The following is a 23,179-nucleotide window of genomic DNA, read 5'->3' as shown; positions in this document are numbered from 1 at the left end:
CTGGCAGTAGTGCTCTTTTATTTAGAGAATAGTGTGGAATAGCATGGGGACAGGACCCATGGGCAGTCAGAGCTTCTGCTGCTGCCGCTTCTGCTGCCCCCGCTGGCATGGGGACAGGACCCATGGGCAGGCAGAGCTGGTGCGTGGGGACAGGACCCACGGGCAGTCAGAGCTCCTGCTGCTGCCCCGAGTTGAGGGTTAGGGCTAAATTTAAGGCATGGGTATGCGAGTCATCTCTTTACAAGACAAAGGAAAAAAAGTTAAAATGGTACCAGTGCCGGTAGGGTCCGGCCATTGGGCGGTCCCACAACTTTTAGATAAGAATCAAACCGGATTGAGTAAATGGCAGAAGTCACCGCTCAAATATTATCTTCAACTAAAGGCAAAGGAGGATTTTGGGGTGGGGGGTCAGTTACATGAGGTTGCCAGACAGTAAACAACTTAAGTTCTTGCCTTCCCCATTAAGAGTTTCCAGAGATAAAGCCATCCCCCCTTCCTCCTGGCGCAGAGAGGGAGGCATGGAGATTTCCTTCACAAATGCAATTGTCTCTGATCAAAGGGCAAACAAATTCCACTCCTCGGAGCCTGCTTCTTATCTGTAGTTTTAAAAGTAACCAGCCTAAAAATCCTCATCATAAACTGTTTTAAAATTAAGCAGCCTAAAAATCCTCATCAGTGTGATGGGCACAGGTAGCTTCGACATGACCCGAACTTGACTTAAATTTACTGCCCCCTTCAATCTTGTGAAATCATCTCCTAACTCTCTGGGTTGCCTCTCTGTGAGCACAGAGGTCTGCATTGCTCCTTCCGGTATGGATTGTCCTTGCAATTTTAGTTATTTCAATAGGTGGGTTGGGGTATCTCACTGTGGTCTCCATTTGTATTTCTCTAATAACTAATGATGGTTAGCATCTTTTCCTGCCCTTATTGACATTCGTATGCTATCTCCAGTGAAGTGTCTGCTCAAATCTTTTGCTCATTTTTTAATTGGCTTGTTTGTTTTCTAATTTTTGAGCTTTGAGAGTTCTTCGTATTTCCCGGATATCTTTTATCAGATATACAATTTACACATATTATCTGAAAATCTGTGGTTTGTCATTTCATTTTAGCAATGTTTTTTGAACAGTAATTCTCTTATTTTAATGAAGTTATCAATTTTATTCTTTTATGGATTGTGCTTTTGGTATTATATTTCTTGGTTGTATGTAAGGTCTATGATCCATTTTGAATTTGGGGCAAAAAGTGATTTACCAATTTACAACTGCACTTGCCGTGAATGAGGCTTCTCAATTCGTAAAATCTTTTTTAACACTGGTATTATAAGGCTTTTAAATGTTGCCCAATCCAATGGATGTTGTGGTTTTAATTTTAACTCCCCTACTGGCTAGAGCAGTTTGAGGCTTTGTTGCATGTATTTCTGGGCCAGTAAGCTTTCGTCTTCTGCGAAGAGCCAGTCGACAGAAGAAATGTAAGAGGGGTTGCTGGTCTTGAGCTGCTGTCCCTTTGGCTGCTGGGGGACTCCACTGGGGTCAAAGTTTGTTTTCCATGCTTTCCACCTCAGGGTTCTCGGGAGCTCCAGGGCACTGACCCCTGACCCCGGCAGGGCCTGTTCTCTTCATTTCGAAGGATGCTTCGAGGTTTGGTGTCTAACCCTCCATCTCCCACGGTAGTTCTTGGCTACACTGGAGACATTTTGTGGAACAATGTTCTGCTTGAAGAGAGTGTGGGACACACGGTCTTATTGCCTCTCAGGGATGCACAGTTCACAGTGCATGGTACAGGGAGAGTGCTCTGGTCCTTCAGCAACGTGGAGGATGGCGGCCGTGCATCCCATGGTCCAGTCTCCGTCCTTATCTCCCTCGATCCACCGGAAGCCCTGACACCCCAGTGTCTCCCTCCTATCGGGACGTGTTCTTCACCTGCCTTCCGGGATGCTGCTCTCCTGATTTCTTTTACCTCCTGGCTCGTCCTCCCTCAGTCCCGTGATCTGATCCCCCTCCTTGATCAGACCTCGTCACGCGGAGCAGCCCTGCACTCAGTACTTCGGTACATCAGTACTCCTGTACTGCAGTACTCCAGTACTTGTCTTTTCCATCAACGCACTCCTTTAGTGATCTCATCCAGTCTGGACGCTTTAAAAACCATATATGCACCAAACACTCCCAAATTTATAGCATCAGTCCAGTCTTTTTTCCCAAAATTCCATCTCATATTGCTATGGTCTCAATGTTTTTGTCTCTCAAAATTCATATGTGGAAGTTCTACCTCCCAAAGGTGATGGCTCTGGAAGGGGGACCTTTGGTGAGTGATTAGGCCGTGAGGGTGGAGCCCTCGCGAATGGAGTTAGTGCTCTTACGAAAGCGACCCCAGGGAGCTTCCTCACCACTTCCACCACGTGAGGACCCAACGAGAAGTCTGCGACCTGGAAGGCGGCCCTCATGCAAGGTGGCCTCTGACCTCAGGCTTTCAGCTTCCAGAACTGTGAGGAATAAACTTCTGTGGTTTACAAGCCACCCAGTCTGTGGTGAGGCGTTATAGCCGCCCAATCGGACGGAGACACATATCCAACCGCCTGCTAATGTTTCTACTTGGGTGGCTGACAAGTACCTCCAGCGTGGTGTCCAACAGTAAGCTTGTTAGTATTTCCCACATCCGCCTGTAACCTTCTGTTTCTCAACACATAACAACACTGTCATTTCGTGACTCCTCTCTCACAATGCACATCCATCCAGTCCAACCACCTTAAAAATAGATCCTGGATCCGGAGCCTCTCACCACACGGCAGCGACCTGCCTGGCCTGGTCGCCGTCACCGCCTGCTTGAATGCTCGCGGTCGCCCCGCGAACAGGTCTCCCTGCTTCTTCCTGTGTCCTGTTTGTCAGTTCTCAACACAGCCAGCCACCAGTGAGCCCTTAAAAATCTCAGTCACATCAATTACTCCTGTCTTCAAAACTCTGCAGTGGCTCCTCGTTTTCCTCAGTTTAAAGTCTTTAGGATGGCTGGGAAGACCCTGCGGAATCTGCAGCTCCCTCCTCGTCCTCGCCTCTTTCTCCTCCTCCACCCCCTCCAGCTGCTCCTCAGACACACCTAGCACATTCCTCCCTCGGGGCCGGGCGCTGGCCGCCCGCTTGCGGACACTCTCTTCATCCAGGAGTCTATGTGACTGACTCCTCCAACCAGCTTAAATCTCCGCTCGAATGTCACACGCTCAGTGAAGCACCCTACACCTCCGACCGCCTGTGCTACCAGCCGACCCCGCACCCCGCAGGGAGGACGGGGTACAGCTCACTTTCATGCCTGTTATTCACGTCCCTCTAATCCGGCCAGAAGGGAAGCTCTGCGAGCAAGCCGTCTCTGTCCCGAGGGAATCCCAAACGCTTCTAACTATTTTTGGCATATAATTAGTGTTTAATATATAGCTGTTGAATGATTATTAACACATTAAAGGCTTCAGTAAAAAAGCCTGTTTAGTGCTGCTGAATTCCATGTTTCCCCAACTTCGTTGACCTCGGATCTCCTTTATAAAAAAAATCCACATTGCTTACGAATATTTTTCAAAAAGAGTGCTCCTCCAGAGCATCCAGTATGGGAAATTCTGATTTATAGATAAATCTGTGCTTTACACATCACATCCTCCTTATCAAAATTCTATGTCCAATCGTCTCGGGACTATTTTGGTGCCTGCTAACTGTGAAAGTCACAATCAAACAGTGGCGGCCGATAAAGAATAAGCAAGACATTCCCAGGGGTCTTCTGGAAGCCATCCTTTGACTTAAGGGGATGAAGCCTGAAGCAGGAGCTGTCTGTCTCTTAGGCCACCAGTGGAGCTATTTGAGGGCACGAGTTTTCAGAAACACCTGGCGGATCATGTGCCTCCTCACCAGCACGTCAGTCACGTCAGGGTGCCCCTCCCCACACTGCGGGGATGAATCACGGAGGCAAATCTATCCGACCTCCTTATCGAATAAGCTTTGCTGGACCAACTGCACGTGTCAATATTAACATTCAGGGAGGAGTAAAAGCAGTTTATATTTTGTCACTTATTAATCTTAAGTGGGGAATGGTTTGCATAACAATAAGGCAATGGCCCAGGCTACACAGAGCTGGCCCACAGGAGGTCTTGGGGTTTCAGTTCAATTACAGTGAGGCATCTGTCTCTTGATGCAGAATCGGCTCCTTAACCTTATCCCTTTCGTGCTTTCTTTGCAAGCCCTGTAAGCTTCTTAGGAAAGAGCAGAAAACCACATCTGTCAAAATTAGAAAGTGGTAACTACCAGGAAACAAAATGAATCACAGGGTCACTGGAGAATTTTGCGTTGGTTTAAGCTCCCTCTCGCACAGCTGCCTCCTGTCCCCTCTTCCCCCACTCTGATGACGTCAGCTCGCTTCTATTCTTTTGGCAAGGAGCCAAGGAGAAAGCTGGGATGGCTGTGTCCTCAGTATTCATCTTGGGATATGTAGCTATTATTTTGCCTACAAAGAGGAAACGAAACGAAAGTGAAGGTCTTATTTAGACTGGATCGAGAACATCTGACAACCACAAATTCTAAGCTTTCAGAAATTTCTTGTGTCTGCGTGTTGTCACGTAGGCAAATATCTTGAGTGGGGAATTGCAGCCAGAACGTTGATGGGGAGAGATCTTGAGACTATTCAGACTGGCCCAGTCTCTCTTTTTTATGTATAGGGAAACTTATAGTAGAGTGATTAAGTGCACAGTTCATTTGCTTTTTTCTTTCTTCTGTTGCTTCGGTTCACCGGAAATATATCACCTGGTCATGCAAGAGCAGCTGGTAACGGGCATCTGCTATCCCTCCAAAAACCTTGCTCCCAGAAATGGCGTTTTCTCTTCCGTTTCCCAGAATTACCGGAGGCCCAGGAGAGCATCTTTCCTTTGCATAGCCTCTTTCACTCCCCTCCCACCTTTTTCCTGAGATACAGAGCCCGCTGCGGCGGCGGGTGCGGGACCCTGAAGCACTGCTCTGCTTTAGAGAAAGTGGGCGACACCGGAGCAGAGCCAGCTTCATCACAGTGCAGTAGTGCAATGCGACCACCAGATGGCGGCACAGGCCAGACGTTCCCGTCCAGACCACGCTAGGGTTTAAAGATTCTCTTCCTTAGGAAAGGAAGACTCCGATACTTGGCGTTTACCAATACAGGCAAAATTAAATGAAAAGGTTAATGGTATAACGCCAAATGATTCAGGCAGGAAAAAAAAAAAGAAGAAGAAGCGCTGTTGTCGAGGAAAATGCAATTACTTACCTTGAATGAAGATTGATGATGTCTGCTGGTTTCTCTGAACACTGAGGATATTTTTAAGGTTTCGCCTCTTTCCTAGATGGAAGAACAGCATTTTGTTTTTCCGTGGAAATGCTGGGAGATCAAGGTGAACACTGTGGAAAACGACACTTTCTGTCAAAATGAAGTGCCTGTCATGAGTGACGTACTGGAAGGACAATAGATAAGGAGCTGGAGACCCGGCTCTGGGACGGGCTGTGGCATTCACTGCTCCGTCTTTAGGAAGCTGCTTAACCTCCCTGCACTTCCATCGCTCTTCTGTGTTCCTCAGGCAGATGGATTTAGGCGACTTTTGAAATTCCTGAGGAGACAATAAAACATAGTGCTTGAGAATGTGATCTTTGGCGTCAGACGTCCTGGGTGGAAGTCCTAATTCTCCCCCTGACTGTTGTGTGCGCACTGGCAACGGCTAAAGTTTTCCGAGTTGGTTACCTTACATGCCGATTAGGGGTGACACCCCTAGGACCTGTGTCTTAGGAGTAGACTCAGAATTAGTGAGAGAATACTAGGGAGTTGGCACATTATCTGGTAATTGAAAATACAATAATTAACACAAATGTTAGCTGCCAATCTTCATCTCTATTAACTTCTTTGCATTTCCAACATCATGATTTTGGTCACAATTACCACCATCCTTCCCATCTCCCACGCCTGAAAATCTGAAGTCATCTTTGATCCCTCCCTTTTCAAGATTTGATTTTTTTCTGTTTTTAAAAAAGATGTGTTTTTTTTTTCTGTTTTTTAAAAATGTTTCCTTTTTTGCTTCGACACTTCTTCGGCAGTTCCTTTGTCTTCCCATCGGCACTAGACTCTTTCTCTAATGCACATGTATTTCTCAGGCAGCCTCCTTGCCCCACGTCTCTCTGCTTTCCTCTCTTCTGTACGCAGTTGCAGAATTTATATTAATGACACTTCCTTTGCTAATTTATTTTCTCTAGCTGAAACGTTTTCCTGTTGCCAATAGCAGAATGTCTTCCGTTGCATCGGTCTACCCGACTCTCTCTTGCCAATACCATACTGTCTTGATCACTATCGCTTCATAGTAAATACATCTAAAAACCCTCCAACTTTCTTCTTCTCCAACCAAAGCCGTTTTGGTAATTCTAGTTCCTTTGCCCTTTGGTATATGTTTTAGAGGCAGTTTTTCTATCTACAAAAAATTCTGAGAATTTTGATTGGCATTGCATCAAACCTGTAGATCACTTTGGTGAGAACTGACACTTGGCTACGTTGAATCTCCCAGTCAGTGAGAAGTAGAGAAAAGGTCTCTACTTGGACCTTTTACGATTTAATTCATCATGTTCTAGTTTTCAGCATATAGATCTTGGATATCTTTTGTTAGGTTTATACTTAAGTATTTCGTGTTTGTGGATTGTAAATCGCATTGATTTTAAAATTTTGGCTTCCAATCCTACATTGCTAGTACATGGAAATAGGATTGACTTTTTTCTTTAATTTTAAAAATTGTGGCAAATTACGTATATCATAAAATTTACCATCCCACCCATTTTTTGGTGTACTGTTTGGTGGTATTAAGTACATTCAAATTATTGTGTAACCATTGCCATCATTCATCTCCAAAATTCTTTTTAAGAAACATTGAAGACAATCTTTTCAGAGAAGTTTAAGGGTCATACCAAAATTGAGAGGAAGGTACAGAGAATTCCTAGGTACCCCCTTCCTCCTGACATGCGTAGCCTCCCTCATTATCAACATCCCTCGCCAGATCAGTACATTTGTTACAGTTGATGGACCTGCACTGATATGTCACAATCACCCAAAGTCCATGCTTTACATTAGGGTCCACTCGTGATGTTGTATATTCTACGGGTTTGGACAAATGTATAATGACATGTATCCATCATTTTGGTATCATACAGAATGCCCTAAAAACCCTCTGTGCCCCACCTATTCATCCCTCTCCCCTCAGCCCCTGGAAACCATTGACTTTTTTGCTGTGTCCACAGTTTTGCTTTTTTCAGAATGTCATAAAGTTGGAATCATACAGTATGCAGACTTTTCAGATTGGCTTCTTTTGCTTGGCAATATGCAGTTAAGGTTCATCTATGTCTCTTCACGGCTTGATAGCTCATTTCTTTTTTTAGCACCGAGTAATATTCCATTGTCTGGATGGCTCAAGACAAACTATTTCACTCTGTATTCTTGCTTGCATTGTTTCTGAGGGTAATTCAGATTGTTGTGATTTGGTTAAATTAACATTTGTTTAGAGCTCCAAGTGGGGTGTTGGATGGTGAGCCATGGTTCAACAAAGACCACAAGGGAAAGTGAAACAGAGAAGTTGATTACTCACAGGTCCTGGACGAGGTACATGGCCCACCTCAAGGGGCTACATGGGATGTCACAGCAGAGCGCAGGCAGAGTGGAGGCACCAGGATCTGGGGCATGTGCCTTTATTAGGTTCTGTGGGTGGATGTTTCTGGGGTTCCCAGGCTAAGGCAGGCTTGCTCAATTCAAACCAAAGAGTGGGGTTTTGGTAAGCTCTGAGGTGGTCTTATCTAAGGAGGGCACAAAGGGAAGGATCTGGAAAGCAGGAGAGACTGTATCACCAGGGGCACTGGGGAAGTCACACCAGGAACTTACACTTACTTGTGACTCTGTGGGCTGCTATCTGGGGCACTTAGCCACACAGAATGGAAGCCAAGACATCAGTATTATGGAGCAGTTGAACTCAACTCCGAACACAGATGTAATTCTTCTCTTCCTTCCTCTGTAGGTGAGGGGTTTTATCCTCTGGCTTCTTTTAGGATTTTTTCTTTATCTTTGATATTGTGTACTTTGAAAATGATATGCCTAGGAGTAGTTTTTACATTTATCCTTCTTGGAGTTCTCTGAGCTTCCTGATCTGCGGTTTGGTGTCTGACTTTAACCTGGGGGAAATTCTCAGTCATTACCACTTCAAATATTTCTTCTGCTCCTTCCTCTTTTCCTTTTCTTTCTGACATTCCCATCATGTGTCTGTTACAGCTTTTTCAGTTGTCCCACGGTCCTTGGATATTTTTCCTCCTCTGGAGGAAAAATTCTCTTTGCTTTTCACCTTTTGAGGATTCCAGTGATATATCCTCTAGCTCAGAGACTCTCTCCTCAGCCATGTCTGGTCTACTGCTAAGCCCATCAAAGGCATTTTTCATTTCTGTTATAGTGTTTTTGATCTTTAGCGTTTCTTTTGGGCTCTTAGGAATTCCGTCTCTCTGTTGACATTGCCGATTTGTTCTTGCGTGTTGTCTACGTCATCGATTAAAGCCCTTAGCAGGTTAATCATAGTTTTAAACTCCTGGTCAATAATTCCAACACCCCTGCCATGTCTGGTTCTGCTGCTTGCTCTGCCTCTTCAAGCTGCGCTTTTTGTCTTTCGGTGTGCCTGGTAATTTTCTATTGATAGTTGGACACGATGTGCTAGGTAAAAGGAACTGCTATAAACATGAAATTTAAAAACAATGTTAAAGTGATCAAAAGTAAGCCTGCTTTTTCTTGTCAACATTGGCTAGAAATTCTAAACAATGTCAGTGATAAAATATTCCTCCCTGAAGAAAATATTGTGCGTGTTTGAAACACTTGCTGCCATTCCTGTTCCCACTTGTAGGCATGTGTGTTTCACGTTAGCATGTTTTATTGCATAAACACCTGTAAACATTACATTCCGCTTAGAAGTTTATTCAGAGAACTTTCAGTTTGACAAGCACTCCGGATGGCTGGGAATTCAGCTGTAGGAACTCCTTTTAAGAATAAATTCATAACAGTTTGGAATTACTTAGATTAAATTACTTTGTCTCCAGTCCCATTGGTATTACATACTCTCATATTTAAGTGTCGGAATAAAACAATGAGAGCACATCAGTTGTGAAGACAAATAGATTTTGAGTTACTTTAATCCTGTCACTGTAGGGGACCACTTGAAATTTTTACATGTGTTTCAAATTTACAGCAGCGACACAGCATGCTAATTGAAAAGTACAATATTTTTGCTTGCAAAGGGTATATTTTAGTTCTTCAATCTACTATAAGCAGAGATATTGATGAATCTGCTTATAGAGTATGTTGAATATAAATGTATAAAGAGTATAAAAATTGGGAAAATCATTGACAAATTTGCAGTTGAGGCACAAAAAGAGAAACTAATATTAATTACTCATCACTGTGACAGATCAAAATGTAAATGTATTATTTTTCTTTTTAAAAATATATAAATGTAATTAAAAGTATTAATCTGTTACTTTTTCAGTTTTATGCCATAATACTTACTTTATTTTTTATTTTTTACTACCACAACACGAAGTTCAATAAAAGAAATTTTTTATGGTTTGCATTCTATTTCTGACCATTTTATTTGTTTTATTTTGTGATTTTTACTGAGAATAATTTTATCATACAGCGGAGGCGTTGCTAAGAAATTATCGACTCCATCTGTCAAATAAGCAAGTTATGCCACTGGCCCTGACTGTCCTATGAAACAGCAGTTCCCATCTATTCCTGGGGGAAATCCAAGGAGGTGAGTGCACACGTCTGCTGAGAGATGAATTCATAGCTAGTTTATTTACAGCCAAGCACTGAAAACAACCCAACTGTCCATCAATAGGAAGATGGAAAAGCTGTGGTGTTTAAAAAGAATGGACTTCTACGCAACAGTAAATTGATTAAACTCACGGTACACAAAGATGTGGGTGAATCTCAAAAGCGTTACGCTGAGTGAAATAAGACAGACTCAAGAGCATGGCTTACATTATTTCATTTATAACAACAGGTGACAATGCTATGATAAAAATCTGCATTAACAAAACCCCTCCTCCAAAGCAGCTTAATGCTGCTCTTGATAAACACTGTTCTCTCTTGAATACGTTCAGTTCGTACTGTTTCTTCTTCCAGGTGTGGCTAAAGAAAAAGCCAGTGACTGAATCTGTTTTCCATCAGCCTCTGCGTAGACAAACCCTGTAGGGTTCCTCTTACAGAGCATCCTTCATCTCCCCACCTGCCTCCTGACACACCTCCTTAAACGGCCTTGTGACCGTACCCTATATGCACTGTTTTACATGATGATCCAGTGACTTACCCTGTGACAGTTTAGCAAGGCTGTTACTATTCCTAGGAACCGCCAGTGGCTGTGAGTGGGTACGCATGAAGCCACAGAGCATAGGGCCTGGCAGATGGTGGGGGCTCAAATAAATAAATGCTTGGTAAAGGAAAGTTATGGCCTTAGTTGTTTTAAATATATTGGTGTAAGATGTATACAGAGCATCACCATTTTTCACCACACGAATATCCTTTTATTGTTTTTGGAGGTCCAGCCCAACTGTCTCTATGGAGTAAATAAGAACCTGGAGTCTGCTGTTTGGAAACAAATGCACTCATGAAAAAAATGTAGATGACACCAATTTATTTCACATTGCCATCAGACAATCAGTTTGGGGGGACTGGCTGTGCACATCCAGACAGTTCACAAAAAGCTAACTGTGGGGCTGGTCCCCTGGCATAACGGTTAAGTTCAGTGTGCTCCACTTCGGCAGACTGGGTTTACAGGTTCAGATCCCGCGTGTGGACTTACACCACTCGTCAGCCATGCTGTGGTGGCATCTCATATACAAAATAGAGGAAGACTGGCAACAGATGTTAGCTCAGGGTGAATCTTCCTCAGCAAAAGAAAAAAGCAAACTGCAGTTCTTTCCTGACAAATGTTTCTCCTGCCTTCTTAGTGTCCCGTATTTCAGCAGATATTTTATTTATGGCGGACAGTTCTCGATTTTTGGCCATATTATACTGTAGAATAATCAATCCATCGAATATCATTGAGCTATTGCAAAGTGTCCACTAGGCACTTAATTTACACAGTTGGAGTGAAGAGCCTCTATCTCACATTTACAACTGGTCACTTGGGCAGAAGAGGAGCTGGTGACACAGAGATTTTTCACCTGAGATGGTCATTCTCGAACTTCAGTGCGCCTGAGCCCACAGGGATTGGATTCAGCAGATCCAGGCGGGCCTGAGGTTCCGCATTATTCAGAAACATCCCAGGTGATTCTGATGCAGGTGAGCCTTGGGCCACATTTTGAGGGTCAAATCACTAAAATTGCTCAGACATTCACGATGAACACTTCGATTTTGAATTCCTATTTCTTCTTAGTCAGAAAGCCTACCTCATATTTAAATATTAAATCAAGGCCTTTAAAGTATGTTCATGACCTCTTATTTGATACTTTAAGACACTTTGGAAGAATGGAAAGGAGGTGGTATTTCTTCCACTTACAAGTGAGGCAGCTTGGAATAGCAGAAAAAACACATCAGAAGACGTGTTATTTTTCCTAAGTCTCAGATGAGGCTAAAATGACCACGACAGCCTCCTGTAATTCTGCTAGTGAGTTTGAGAGAAGGGAATAATGAGTGTTCCATGCTAATTTAAGGGGCAGTGCCTTAATTTCTTCATTTGCGAAATTAGGACAAGAATATGTACCCGTATCCACGTTCAGCTGATCAGGTGATTCAACCCAGGTGGGAGTACGTTATGGCGCATAAATCACTATACAAATATAGGATTTATTTTCCTGAGGGAGTGAAAATTCGACTTTCCAAATTATATAACCAACGAAGGGCCACGCCAAGATGAGAGCCACGGTCACAAACTGCACTACCAGAGACAGCCGATGTGACCACTCCAGGATTCTTTTCATTACAGCGAGGTAATGACAGAAATGTCAGGCTCTCAAGTGCTCTAGTACTGTTGAGAAATTAAGATAGTTTATATGAATAAGTTTTGGTTGAAAGTTAAATGTAAAAACATGATAAAATATATTATTATTATAATTATTTTTTTAATTAAACAAATATAAGTTAAAAAATTAGCCTTAGGAGACCTAAAAAAAAGCACATACCTATAAAATTTCTCTTTGGGAGAAAGGTGTTAAAAAGCAACAATGCCTCAAATGGACATTTTCTGGCAAGAAATAATTTGATCCTTAAACAGATAGAAAAACCAGTTTTTTACAAAGTGTGAGAAACAAGAATCATTGGACCAGACAGAATTTGGATTTTAATTGACTCATCTCTTTCCTTTCAAAGGAAAGGACTGGAAAGATTGCAGACTAGGGTCCGTGATAACAGACACTCAAACATATTTGTTGACTGGAGACTAAGCTATTCCAGACGAGACTTTCCTGAATCACTAACAGTTGGACTACGTCCAAGAAGGAAGCGGGGGTGTGGGGGACTCGAGAAGCAGCTGTGAACTTCTGGCAAGGTCAACTAAGTCTAAACAACATTTAGACATTTGCTTGAAATTGCTGTTTCTTTTTACATGGTGCATTTCAAAACTTTGTTGTCATATTTTCCTTTTATATTGTAGTTGTGTTAAAATATGCCAGTTAAATAATGTAGAGCAAATGATAGAATTAAAAAATTACCTTAGAAAACGCCTGATGACATAATTAGTTCTGGCAAAGATCAGGAAAGGAGGCTAAAAATCTTAGCCAAAAAGTGGGTGGAGACCCGGATATTTGCAATGCGCTAAAGGATCGTGTCGCTAGTCACTTGGTAGGTGTAAGGAAGATGGGTGACTTTGCAGGGCAGAGAGCTGGCTGTTACACCTGCACCCAGGGGTGCCACTGAGTCTCCCCGACAGTGAGACAAGCACACCTTCTGTGCTTCCTGATGCGAGGAACGTGAAGTTCATGGTGTTGTCTCGGAAGGGAACTTGCCAAAAATGCTTAATCAAGCCTTTAGACATAATTTCCACTGGGAACAGGAAAATACAGGGAATAGGAGGACAAATCAAACAAAGGCAAGGAGACAAATCCAGAATGTGGAAATGCCACAAAACAACTGAATATTGGCCCAATTTCTCCAATGAGTCATGACCACTATGGAAAAAAAGCAAGAAATCATTGAGATTAACAAAAGTAAGTAAAGGACGGGGAAGAAATGAGACTGTGCTGGATTAAAAGTCCTGATAGAAACAACAAATGCCATGCAGTGCTGTAAAAGACAATTTGGGAACAAGTGGAGAAATGTGAATATAGACTGACTATTAGATGGTATTAGAAGAACAGTATTAATTTTGTCTCATGTCAAAATGGCATCATGATTAGGAAGGAAAATGGCCTTATTTGTTAAATATGCACTCTGAAACGTCTCGATTTTGCTCACCAAAACACATCCCTTAACAAAAGAGCTTAGCTGCTTTGCTTATGCATAACTAAAATAATTGACACGAGTGGTTAAAGTCACTGTTTAGTGAGCCCTTACCATCTGTCAAGTACAGCATCAGGGGCTTGACACACATCCTCTCATTCGATTCTTGAACAACCTTGTGACTGTACATTATTAGCTTTATTTCAAAATCAGGAAATCAAAACTTGGAGAATATGTTATCAACCAAAGCCTTAGAGGCAAACCCAGATCTGAACCCACCTGTCTTCATGAAGTCCATGCCCTTAGTCAACTTTCCTCCTCTTCCTCCTAATGTCTAGAAGCAGATACTCAGTTTCAGAGAATTTGTGCCTGTGGTGAAGCTTAAGGACATCAAGCATAATTTCAATTGTTACAGCTAACTTTATGATATATGGCTGTATCTGACATGAAACATCTCCCTTCCTTGTTTTTTTTTGAAAAATTCTTTAAAAAATCCATTTGCTCTTCCAGATGAATTAGAATTTACTAGTCAAATTATCTCTCAATGATTTTGTTTGAGATTGCATCAAATTTGTATATTAGTTTGGGAAAATCAATACTTTTACTGGATCAAGTCTTTCTATTTAGGCAAAATGATAGGTTTTCATACATTAAATTTTTATACCTCCTAATAGTTCTACATTTTTGCCAAAAACATATAGGTTAGATATATTTCTTGCCAAGTTTAATCATACACATTGATATAGATCTATACGATTATGTGAATATGTGTGTTTGTGTGTGTGTATATATGTATTTTTTCCTTGTTGCTAGTGTAAAGGTTGATAAATGAGTTGTTTGAAAATTTTAAGTGCAAATTGGTACAATTACCCAGAGGTCCCATTGCAGATTTGTAAAAAAGATCCTTAACAGCGTGCACCTACTTGGAAAAATTAGCTTCAATTATAGGAATTTATAATTACAGATTTCTATGAAAAGTTATGTGACCATGGAAAACCCCACATTTTTTCAAACTAATGATATAGAAAAGTGTAAATGATACATTAAGTTAAAAATAGTTAATGACAAATTATGTATAGTAGTGTCATAATTTTATTTTTATGTATATAAACATTTTTATATGAATTATGTTTACATAAATATATATAAATTATTATTTATAGCTAAATGCATGGGTTAAAGGTGGGAGAAAAATAAATGAAAAAATTAACTGTATTTATTAATGATTAGTGAGGTTACAGTAATTTTTTTCTTTGTATTTTCTACATTTTTTTCCTACAATTAACCTGTAATGCTTTTGTTTTCAGAAGAAAGAAACAAGCTATAAAACTAATAGTTACAAAGAGTGTGTTAGACGTGATTTGTTGATCAGTCTATAATGCCCCGTAGATTGACTTTATCCCACGGGGAATCTTTTGGTGGCGTTGAGGGAGTTTCAACATTATCTTCCCAAACAGCTTGAAGATGGGAAAATATAAATACCTTCCCCCCCAAACTGCATTTCTCAAAGAAAATTACTGTGAGATGGATAACTATCTTTGACACGTTCATTCTTGTACCTTAAGAGTTCTTCAGGAAAATTTGTATTTTATGACATCTCTGCACCTTCTTATAGGAATTGGGTGAGATTGCACTGCTTTATTTTATTGTCATTATTCTTTCCATGAAAAGTGATAGAACATATCATTTTAGTACCAAGAGTTTCTCCTGAGCTGTCAAAATATCTGAAAAAAGTTTTTTCAGATGATTTGTCTGCTGAATGGAACAGAAAGCAATCCTGAACCGAATGGCTAAATAAACATTATGTTCAATTCCTCTGAGCTCTTACGGATAAGAAGCTGTATGTTTATAGAATGAAGACTTGAACTCGTGCAGTTTGGTTATAGAGTCCGTGTGGTGAAGCACTGTGCCAGGCTACCCCCTAAACAGCAGAGTCACAGACTCTCCTGGACTGTGGGCGGACGTTCCTTAGAAAACCCAGTGCGTCACAGATGAGAACCTTAACACACGGGGCATAATGTGGCTTTGGCATAATCACTTAGTAAGTTAGAGGTGGAATCGAGACTCAAAGCTTCCAAAATTTTCTTTGCCAGGAAAATGAATTGCAGAAAAAATATTTAATACTTTGTGTCTTTAAAAGTCAAATTCATTCTGGCCTTTACTGTGCTTTGGAAACTCATAGAATCGGGAGATTTATCCAACGGTTAAGAATCATAGAATTCTGGGGCTTTTAAGGGCAGTCTACGCCTCCCCTCTCAACACAGTTCTTGTTCCGATAGTACTTCTCTGGAAATTTGCAGAAAAAAAGAGCTCACCAGATCTGCCAAGAGCCACACCTCATTGTCGTTTTCTCTGAAGAGCATAAAGTGAGGAGAATGTGGCTCTGACAGCGTGTGCTCACTCACCGGTTACTGCCAGCGTCACCAGCTTCTCTATCAGCACCTTTTAACATCAAATATAAATTCCAAACAAATTTTCTCTTTTCCTATTCCCAATGACGATGGAGAGAACCGTTTTCCTTGCAACAGCCTCTCTTTTTAAGGGGAAAAGACTCTAGATACTTTTTTATGGAAAACATCCCAATTCTTCTATACATATTTTTACTGTTCAAAGATTATCCTTGTCAGAACCGAATTTTTCGCAAACTCTATCTTCCTGAAATTTTCCACATTGTTCCCTGTCTTTGAATTACAAAGCAGGCGCTCTGAACAAACGTTTCAGGCCAGCAGAGACCTGGGAGTGAAGTCTTCAGCTACATTGTAAGAACTACTGACTAGGTTACAGAAGGAAAATCGGTGCTGGAGTCACCCCCACCTGGCTGGACTTGTCCCGGGAGCTGTGACTCCTAGACTTGTGAGCACTTGTCACATTCTCAGACGGGCTGTTTCTAAATGGGTAGACCCTGCCGTAGATAACCAAGGCAGGGATTTCAATATACAGAACACATTTTGTGTTCAGAACTGTGTACGACTGGTATTGATGAAATGTATTATGACGACATGGGCTTAGGTTGTTCCTGGGTTTCCGCAGGATCCAGGCTTCTCGCTCGCTTCCCAGGCTTATAGATCTCATGGATGCATTTTCAGTTTGGGGCTCTTTTCTGCCTGTCTAGCTGTCTGCTACTCATTGCCCATTAACATGGTTCATCTCTTCTCCTCATTTGATTTGCTGTTTAAACAAAATTTATAGTTTTTACTATTTAAATTGAATCCAGATATTAGAAACACTGACTCTTCTTTCTGCTGTGGTGTCTTTTCTAACGTTTCATTCCGCTCTGACCTTACAGGCCTGCTTGTAATCTCAAAAAGAGCAGGAAGGGGCCTGCCCGGTGGTGTAGTGGTTAAGTTCTCCCCCTCTGCTTAGGCGGCCCTGGGTTCACAGATTCAGATCCCCAACGGGACCTACACACTGCTCATCAAGCCACATTGTGGCAGCATCTCACATGCAAAATAGAAGAGGATTGGCACAGATGTTAGCTCAGTGACAATCTTCCTCAAGCAAAAAGAGGAAAATTGATGACAGATATTAGCTCAGAGCCAATCTTCCTCACCGAAAAAAAAAAAAAAGAGCAGGAAAAGAAAATCCTAATTCTGATTTTAGAATTATGTGCTTCTGAAATATGAAAAACATTCTTGGTTAACTCGATAATAATTGTCTCATTGGCTTGTTTAATGACAACTCTTAGGTTGATCTCCAATCTGCAGATAAGCTGCTAGTGTCTTTGTTTCTTCTCTCCTGTTAAAGAGGTATTCTTTTAGCCTCGTGAACATAACAGCAGAGTGAGAGGTTCTGTGTGTGACTAAGCTAAGAATGACAGCGCTCTAACTGAGAAGGCAGTAAATAGATATTTGTTGACTGAATGAATGATTGTGATTCCATGTGAGGTTTAGTGTGAAAACCTAAAAGATCCCAGTTGAAATTTGGAGTGGTTTTGAGGACAGTATAATCAAAAGAGTATATTATAAATTTGGGGTGGTTCTGATGAATATATAATCAAGTAACATATAGTAATGGACAGAAACAGCAGAAATGGCATTTTAACTTACTCTCATTATTCTACTCATCAATGTCTTAGGAGGAAATAATGGTATATATATCATATCTATGTCATTTGTACCAAAAAGGGATCCCATTCTTTGTTCAATAGGAAAGATATGAAAGAGTTTCTGAGATAGTGTGAAAGCACTTTTTAACCCAAACCAGCGTCTAGCTTTAAGAGATTTTAGTACAAAATGTATTATGTATTTTTTATTCTTAATTTTGTATAACATTGCACTGTCAATACATTCAATTTAAGGTATTTGTGAGTGACGAATTATTGGACAAAGTCAAATTGGTGTCTATAATCTCCTGAATAATCCTTCAGGTAATTATATATTTTAAAATAAAGCCCTTTAAAAGGAGCCTTTAATTCTCAAAATTATTTACAATATACTTAATAATCTTTGGTGTCTTTTTAAAAAGGACAACAGAGTGTATTCACGTTTCTTGCTAAAGGGGCATCTGATGTAGAGGAACAGATATTGCAATCCAACACCAGTGGTCACGAAGCTTGGTTAATTTTTTTCTTCACCTGTTCTCTCACTGCAGTGATCAGCCAGAGGGGATACGATGGAGGCAAACACGACGCTGGTGACCGAGTTTGTTCTCACAGGACTGACAGAGCGTCCAGGGCTGCAGGCCCCTCTGTTCCTGGTGTTCCTGCTCACCTACCTCACCACCATGGTGGGCAACCTCGGACTGGCTGCTCTCCTCTGGAAGGACGCCCGTCTGCACAGCCCCATGTACTTATTCCTCGGCAGCTTGGCCTGTGCAGATGCTTGTTCTTCATCCTCCGTGACTCCCAGAATGCTTGTCAACATCTTAGACAAGAGGCAAATGATATCCCTCTTTGAGTGCATGGCCCAATACTATTTCTTTGCTTCCAGTGCCACCACAGAATGTTTCCTCCTGGTGGTGATGGCCTATGACCGCTTTGTAGCCATATGCAACCCCTTGCTTTATCCGGTGGCGATGTCCAGCAGACTGCGCTTGGCTGATAAGTGTGCCCTATGTAATTGGTTCTCTGCACCCCATAGTTCATGTAGGACTATTATTTAGATTAACCTTCTGCAGTTCCAATGTAATACATCATTTCTACTGTGAAATCTTGCCACTATATTCAATGTCTTGCACTGACCCATCTATTAATGCATTGGTGGTTTGTATTTTTGCTGCTGTTATACAAGCTTTTACTTTTATGACTATCATAGTGTCTTATACGCGTGTCCTCTTTGCCATCCTGAAAAAGAAGTCTGCAAAGGGCAGGAGCAAAGCCTTCTCCACGTGCAGCGCCCACCTGCTCTCCGTGTCCTTGTTCTACGGCACTCTCTTCCTCATGTATGTGCATCCTGGGTCTGATCCACATCAGTATCAGGATAAAATGTATTCCCTGTTCTACACGATTATAATTCCCCTGCTAAACGCCTTTATTTACAGCCTAAGAAACAAGGAAGTCTTAGGTGCCCTGAGAAAAGTGTTAATTATTTTCCCCCTTGAAAAAGACTAAGGGTTTATTAACATAACAATTGAAGTGTGACAATTACACGCGTATTTTGTATAAATTGTTGTGTATCTATGCATTGGCAATAACTTTATGGCTGACTATTATTATGAATAATATGTTACTTGTAAAATATATAAATGTGATTTAAATGTATTATTACATCTTTAGCAAATTGCAGGAGTGCTTGATCATCTCTTAAATATGTAACTTAAATTGATTTTTTTTCCTCAGAAAAACCGCGGGCTTTCTGTCTGGCCCTTCTGCCTCTTTGGCTTCCTGACTTTATTACTTATGGACTTGTGAATATCCTAGTGAAAAATAAAAGAAAAGATATCCCATATACACGACACGTTTGCCTCATCCCTAGCCTATTGTTTTTATTTGAAGAAATAAACGATTGTTGAGTCACAAAACCCAAAGCCCAAGGTGGGGCAGACCGGCTCCAGCGAGTGTGTATGCGTCAAGTTTGCTCAGAGCCTGGTTCCTCTCTCTGCCTGGAGCTCTGCCTTCTGCCCTGGGGGCTCTTTCCAAGCACGTTGCTCCCCGTGGTTGCAGCATCTCAGTAAAGTTCTTGTCTGCATCTCTCTGCAGCCAAGGCCAGAGGCAAGGCTTTCTCATCTTTTTCTCATGTGCTGTAAGACTGTGCAGTCTTGACTCTACAATTGCTATATGTCAAATGTAGACTTTCTCTGTCACCTTCATACCTTTATTATTTCTAGAAAAACTGTTACTAACTTGGGTGTCATCTAGTGGTAGATTATTATATTCTACATGGTTTTGTCAGCACATGCTGATAATAGCAGGACTGCCATCCATTGTCACAGTCCCCCTGGAGAAAAACAGTCACAGAAAGTTCCACAGTCAATGGAGATAATATTTTTACAAATATTAAACAATGGAAATTTAATTTCCCATTTTAACATGTTTCTTCTCATGGTACTCACAGTTGGAAAAAGCTAGTACTTGGGTTTTTAGCAATTCTTAAGAGTAGACTTTCTAAATTTATTTATTGTCTTCTTTGGTGTATCTTTCAACAAAGAAGGTGAAAGATGACTAGGGGGTCTTGAACTTGCTACTCTGTTAGAAGGAGGTCGTGTGGGAATAGGGAGGAGAGTCCACCTCTTCTGGCCCCAGGAGATTATGAGGGAGAAACAGAAGATGGCCATGGTAGGCAGGCATGAGGCAGTGTGTTTTCTATTGCTGTTGTACAAATTACCACAAATTTAGTGGCTTAAAACCACATAAATTTATTCTATCGTCATGCGTGGCGTAATGATGTTTCCATCAAAGATGAATAGCACACACAACAGTGGCCCCATAAGATTAGCACCCTATAGCCTAGGTATATGGCAAGCTATACCATCTACGCTTGTGTAAGTACACTCTATGATGGTCACACAATGATGAAATTGCCTAACGACTCATTCTCAAAATGTATCTCTGTCGTTAAGCAACGCAAGGTTTTATTACAGTTCTGTATTTCAGAAGTCTGACAGGGATCTCACTGGGCTAAAATCAAGGTGTCAGTAGGGCTGAATTCCTTTCTGTGGGCTCTGAGAGACAATCTGTTTCCTTTCCTTTTCCAGCTTCTAGAGGCTACCTACAATCTTTGGCTGGTGGGCCCCTGCCTCCACTTTCAAAGCCAGCACTGTTGCATCTCTCTGTGCCTTTTATAGTCATGTCTTCCTTTGACACTGACTCTTCCATGGCCCTCTTTTGCTTTAAGGACCTTGTGATTACAATGGACCCACCCAGATAATCCAGGACAATCTCCCTACTTTAAGTTCAGCTGATTAGCAACTGTAATTCCATCTGTAATATTAATTCCCCTTTTCCATGTAACCTAATATATTCACAGGTTCACATCTTTGGGGGCTGTTATTTTGTCTATCACAGGTAGCCTTAGAAAAGAGGGACTTTTGCCTAGATTCCAATTAGGGCACTGGAAAGGAATCATTTCAGGCTTTTCTCCTTTCTTATCTGGCTACATCAAAATAAACTTGGTCCTATAGAGTATGAAGGCAGGAGAGCATTGAAGTTTAGTTTTGGAGGCTGCTCCCCATTACTATGTTGCATGGCCAGGACCTGAAAATTCTTGGAGATGTCTGAGAGTAATCAGGAGACCCCCTCCTGCAAAGGATGAGGTGTTTGCAGAGGGTGGGTTGGGGCGTGTAGATGGAGGGTGTAACAGATACCACATTGCTGAGGGGGCAGAAAGCCCTGGAGGACAGCCAGGCCCTGTTCCATTGAAGAAAGAGTAGATCACAAGTTCCAACAGGCATTGACTTTGGCTGCAAAAGAAGATAAATGACCAGTCCAGAAGAGTCATAGGATATGAGTGGACAGAGTGGTAAATGATAATCAGAAGTGCAGAGTAGAAACTGTTAGCTGATCACCAAATCCACTTTCTTTTCATCCTAGACACATGTTTCAGTTGCCTGCAGTCCTATGATTGAGTTTAGATTGGAAGTGGTAGACATCACTTACATTCTGGCTCACAAGGACCTCAGATTTGGAATCCTCTGTGAATTTTCCATTCTAGCATGACCCAGTGGAAAACACAAACACTGAAAGAAGTCAAGCATGGAAAATGCTTGAGTGACAAGTTGGGAAGAGTCTGGGACTCTGAATCATCAATGGGAGGAGAATAATCTTTCAGTTGGGAACATGCTTTATACTCATCATAAGGGAGAACTAAACTTCTGTTACGTCCATCCACTAAAATATTGGGGATTATCTCTAAATTCAGGTAGAGTTACTGTAAACAATATACACATGCAAAGCAAAAAACCTTTCCAACTGTATACGTTAATTATTGTGTCTATTTCTCAGTATAGGGACGTGGATATTTAGGCTTAAGAATTTTAGTTGTTATTCTATGTGCAATGAGAAGTTATTTTTAATTTTAAGTGGGCAGTGTGTGTGCGTATATGGGGTAGTAGTGAAATGGTGTACATTTTATAAAAATGAGCCTGGTGTCAGTGTGGAAAATGGATTGGATGACTGTGTCAGCAGAAGCAGATGTGTAGTTAGGAGGTTATTTAATGAGCCCAGGCAAGACATGAATACATCCTGGATTTTAGGACCAACTGTACAGATAGAAAGAAATAATTGGATTTCAGACATCTTTAGTAGATAAAATCTAGAGACAATGGTCAAAACAATGGAAGTGAGGGAGAATTTAGTGCCACGGAGCTGTTCCCGGTTTATGATTTGCATAAATGATTGTCTGGTGACCCTATTCCCTGAGACAGGGAACACGGGAAGATACCAGGTTTGGGGGGGCGTAGAGGAAGGTCTTAATTTCATGTTTACACATGTTAATTCTAAGGTACCCTTGGGATTTCCAAATGGACAAGTCACGTAGGTAGTTGGGTAGTGGCATCATTAAAAGAAATAATAAGAAGAAAAACAAGCTTATTCTAAACTCCATTCAGTGACATTTTATTAACATGCCCCTACAGCGAACCTTGAGGACACAGCATGTCGTTTTAGTTGTTATAACGAGCTGTGTATGGATGATTTGACAATTAGCTCACAATGCTCAGTAGAACAACTTTGATTTCACCCCACTGGGAATCTTTTGGAAGCATTAAGGGAATTTCAGAGTTTGTAAAGAATGGGTCTGCAGATAGAAGGAAGAAATGCCATCTCCTTCCAGTTTGTAGTTTCCAAGGAAAATCAATGCATACATCATACTGCTTCCTTTCTGTACTTTCTGTGTTACTTCGAGAAAACCAACACATTCCCAGTTCCCCATGTTCTACAGGAACTGGGTAAGAGTGCAGAGGTTTTGATAAAGTTCATTATTATAGCATTGTAATTTGTCTGTATAACATCAAAACTTCTAGGTAAGAAATTAAAATTATAGATAGGCTTTTTTCTTTTTGAAATCAGCAACAGAAATCTGGACAAACAGAAGTACGTATTTGTCTGAACATGTATATTCAGTTAGAATTTTTACTGTGTAGATACATTTATTGGGAAGTTTTTAAATAATAAAACTTCATTAATGGAAGAATGAAAAATTAAAAATTAAACAATAAGAAAAATTCAGAGTTTATTTTATAATGTGAAGTTTTCTTAATTGAGCTGTGCAGCTGTGCATAGCTAAAAGCTGTGCAACTAAAATCTATCTTATTTGTAATTTTTTAGAATGGGAAATTCTGGCTTATGGTTTGTGGCTGAGTACGATAAAAAAATCTT

The 23,179-nt window shown here is 41.2% G+C and overlaps 1 protein-coding gene and 1 pseudogene across 1 annotated transcript in view; one reads left to right on the top strand and one right to left on the bottom strand.

Moving 5' to 3' along the window:
• The window catches only part of GABRR3 (gamma-aminobutyric acid type A receptor subunit rho3), a 57,351-nt gene extending 51,794 nt beyond the window's left edge, over window positions 1-5,557 (bottom strand). Inside the window, exon 1 of the mRNA XM_070582898.1 lies at window positions 5,260-5,557. The gene's annotated coding sequence lies outside the window, so the exon portion shown is untranslated. The remainder of the gene's footprint in view (window positions 1-5,259) is intronic.
• A 12,482-nt stretch (window positions 5,558-18,039) lies between these two features.
• LOC103543319 (olfactory receptor 5AC1-like) lies at window positions 18,040-18,976 on the top strand (annotated as a pseudogene).
• The last annotated feature ends 4,203 nt before the right edge of the window (window positions 18,977-23,179 follow it).

The sequence above is a fragment of the Equus przewalskii genome, chromosome 18 (genome assembly GCF_037783145.1).
Source record: "Equus przewalskii isolate Varuska chromosome 18, EquPr2, whole genome shotgun sequence".
Classification (NCBI taxonomy): Eukaryota; Metazoa; Chordata; class Mammalia; order Perissodactyla; family Equidae; genus Equus; species Equus przewalskii.
The sequence above is the reverse complement of the archived record's forward strand: the minus strand, read 5'-3'. Positions and strand labels throughout refer to the sequence as shown.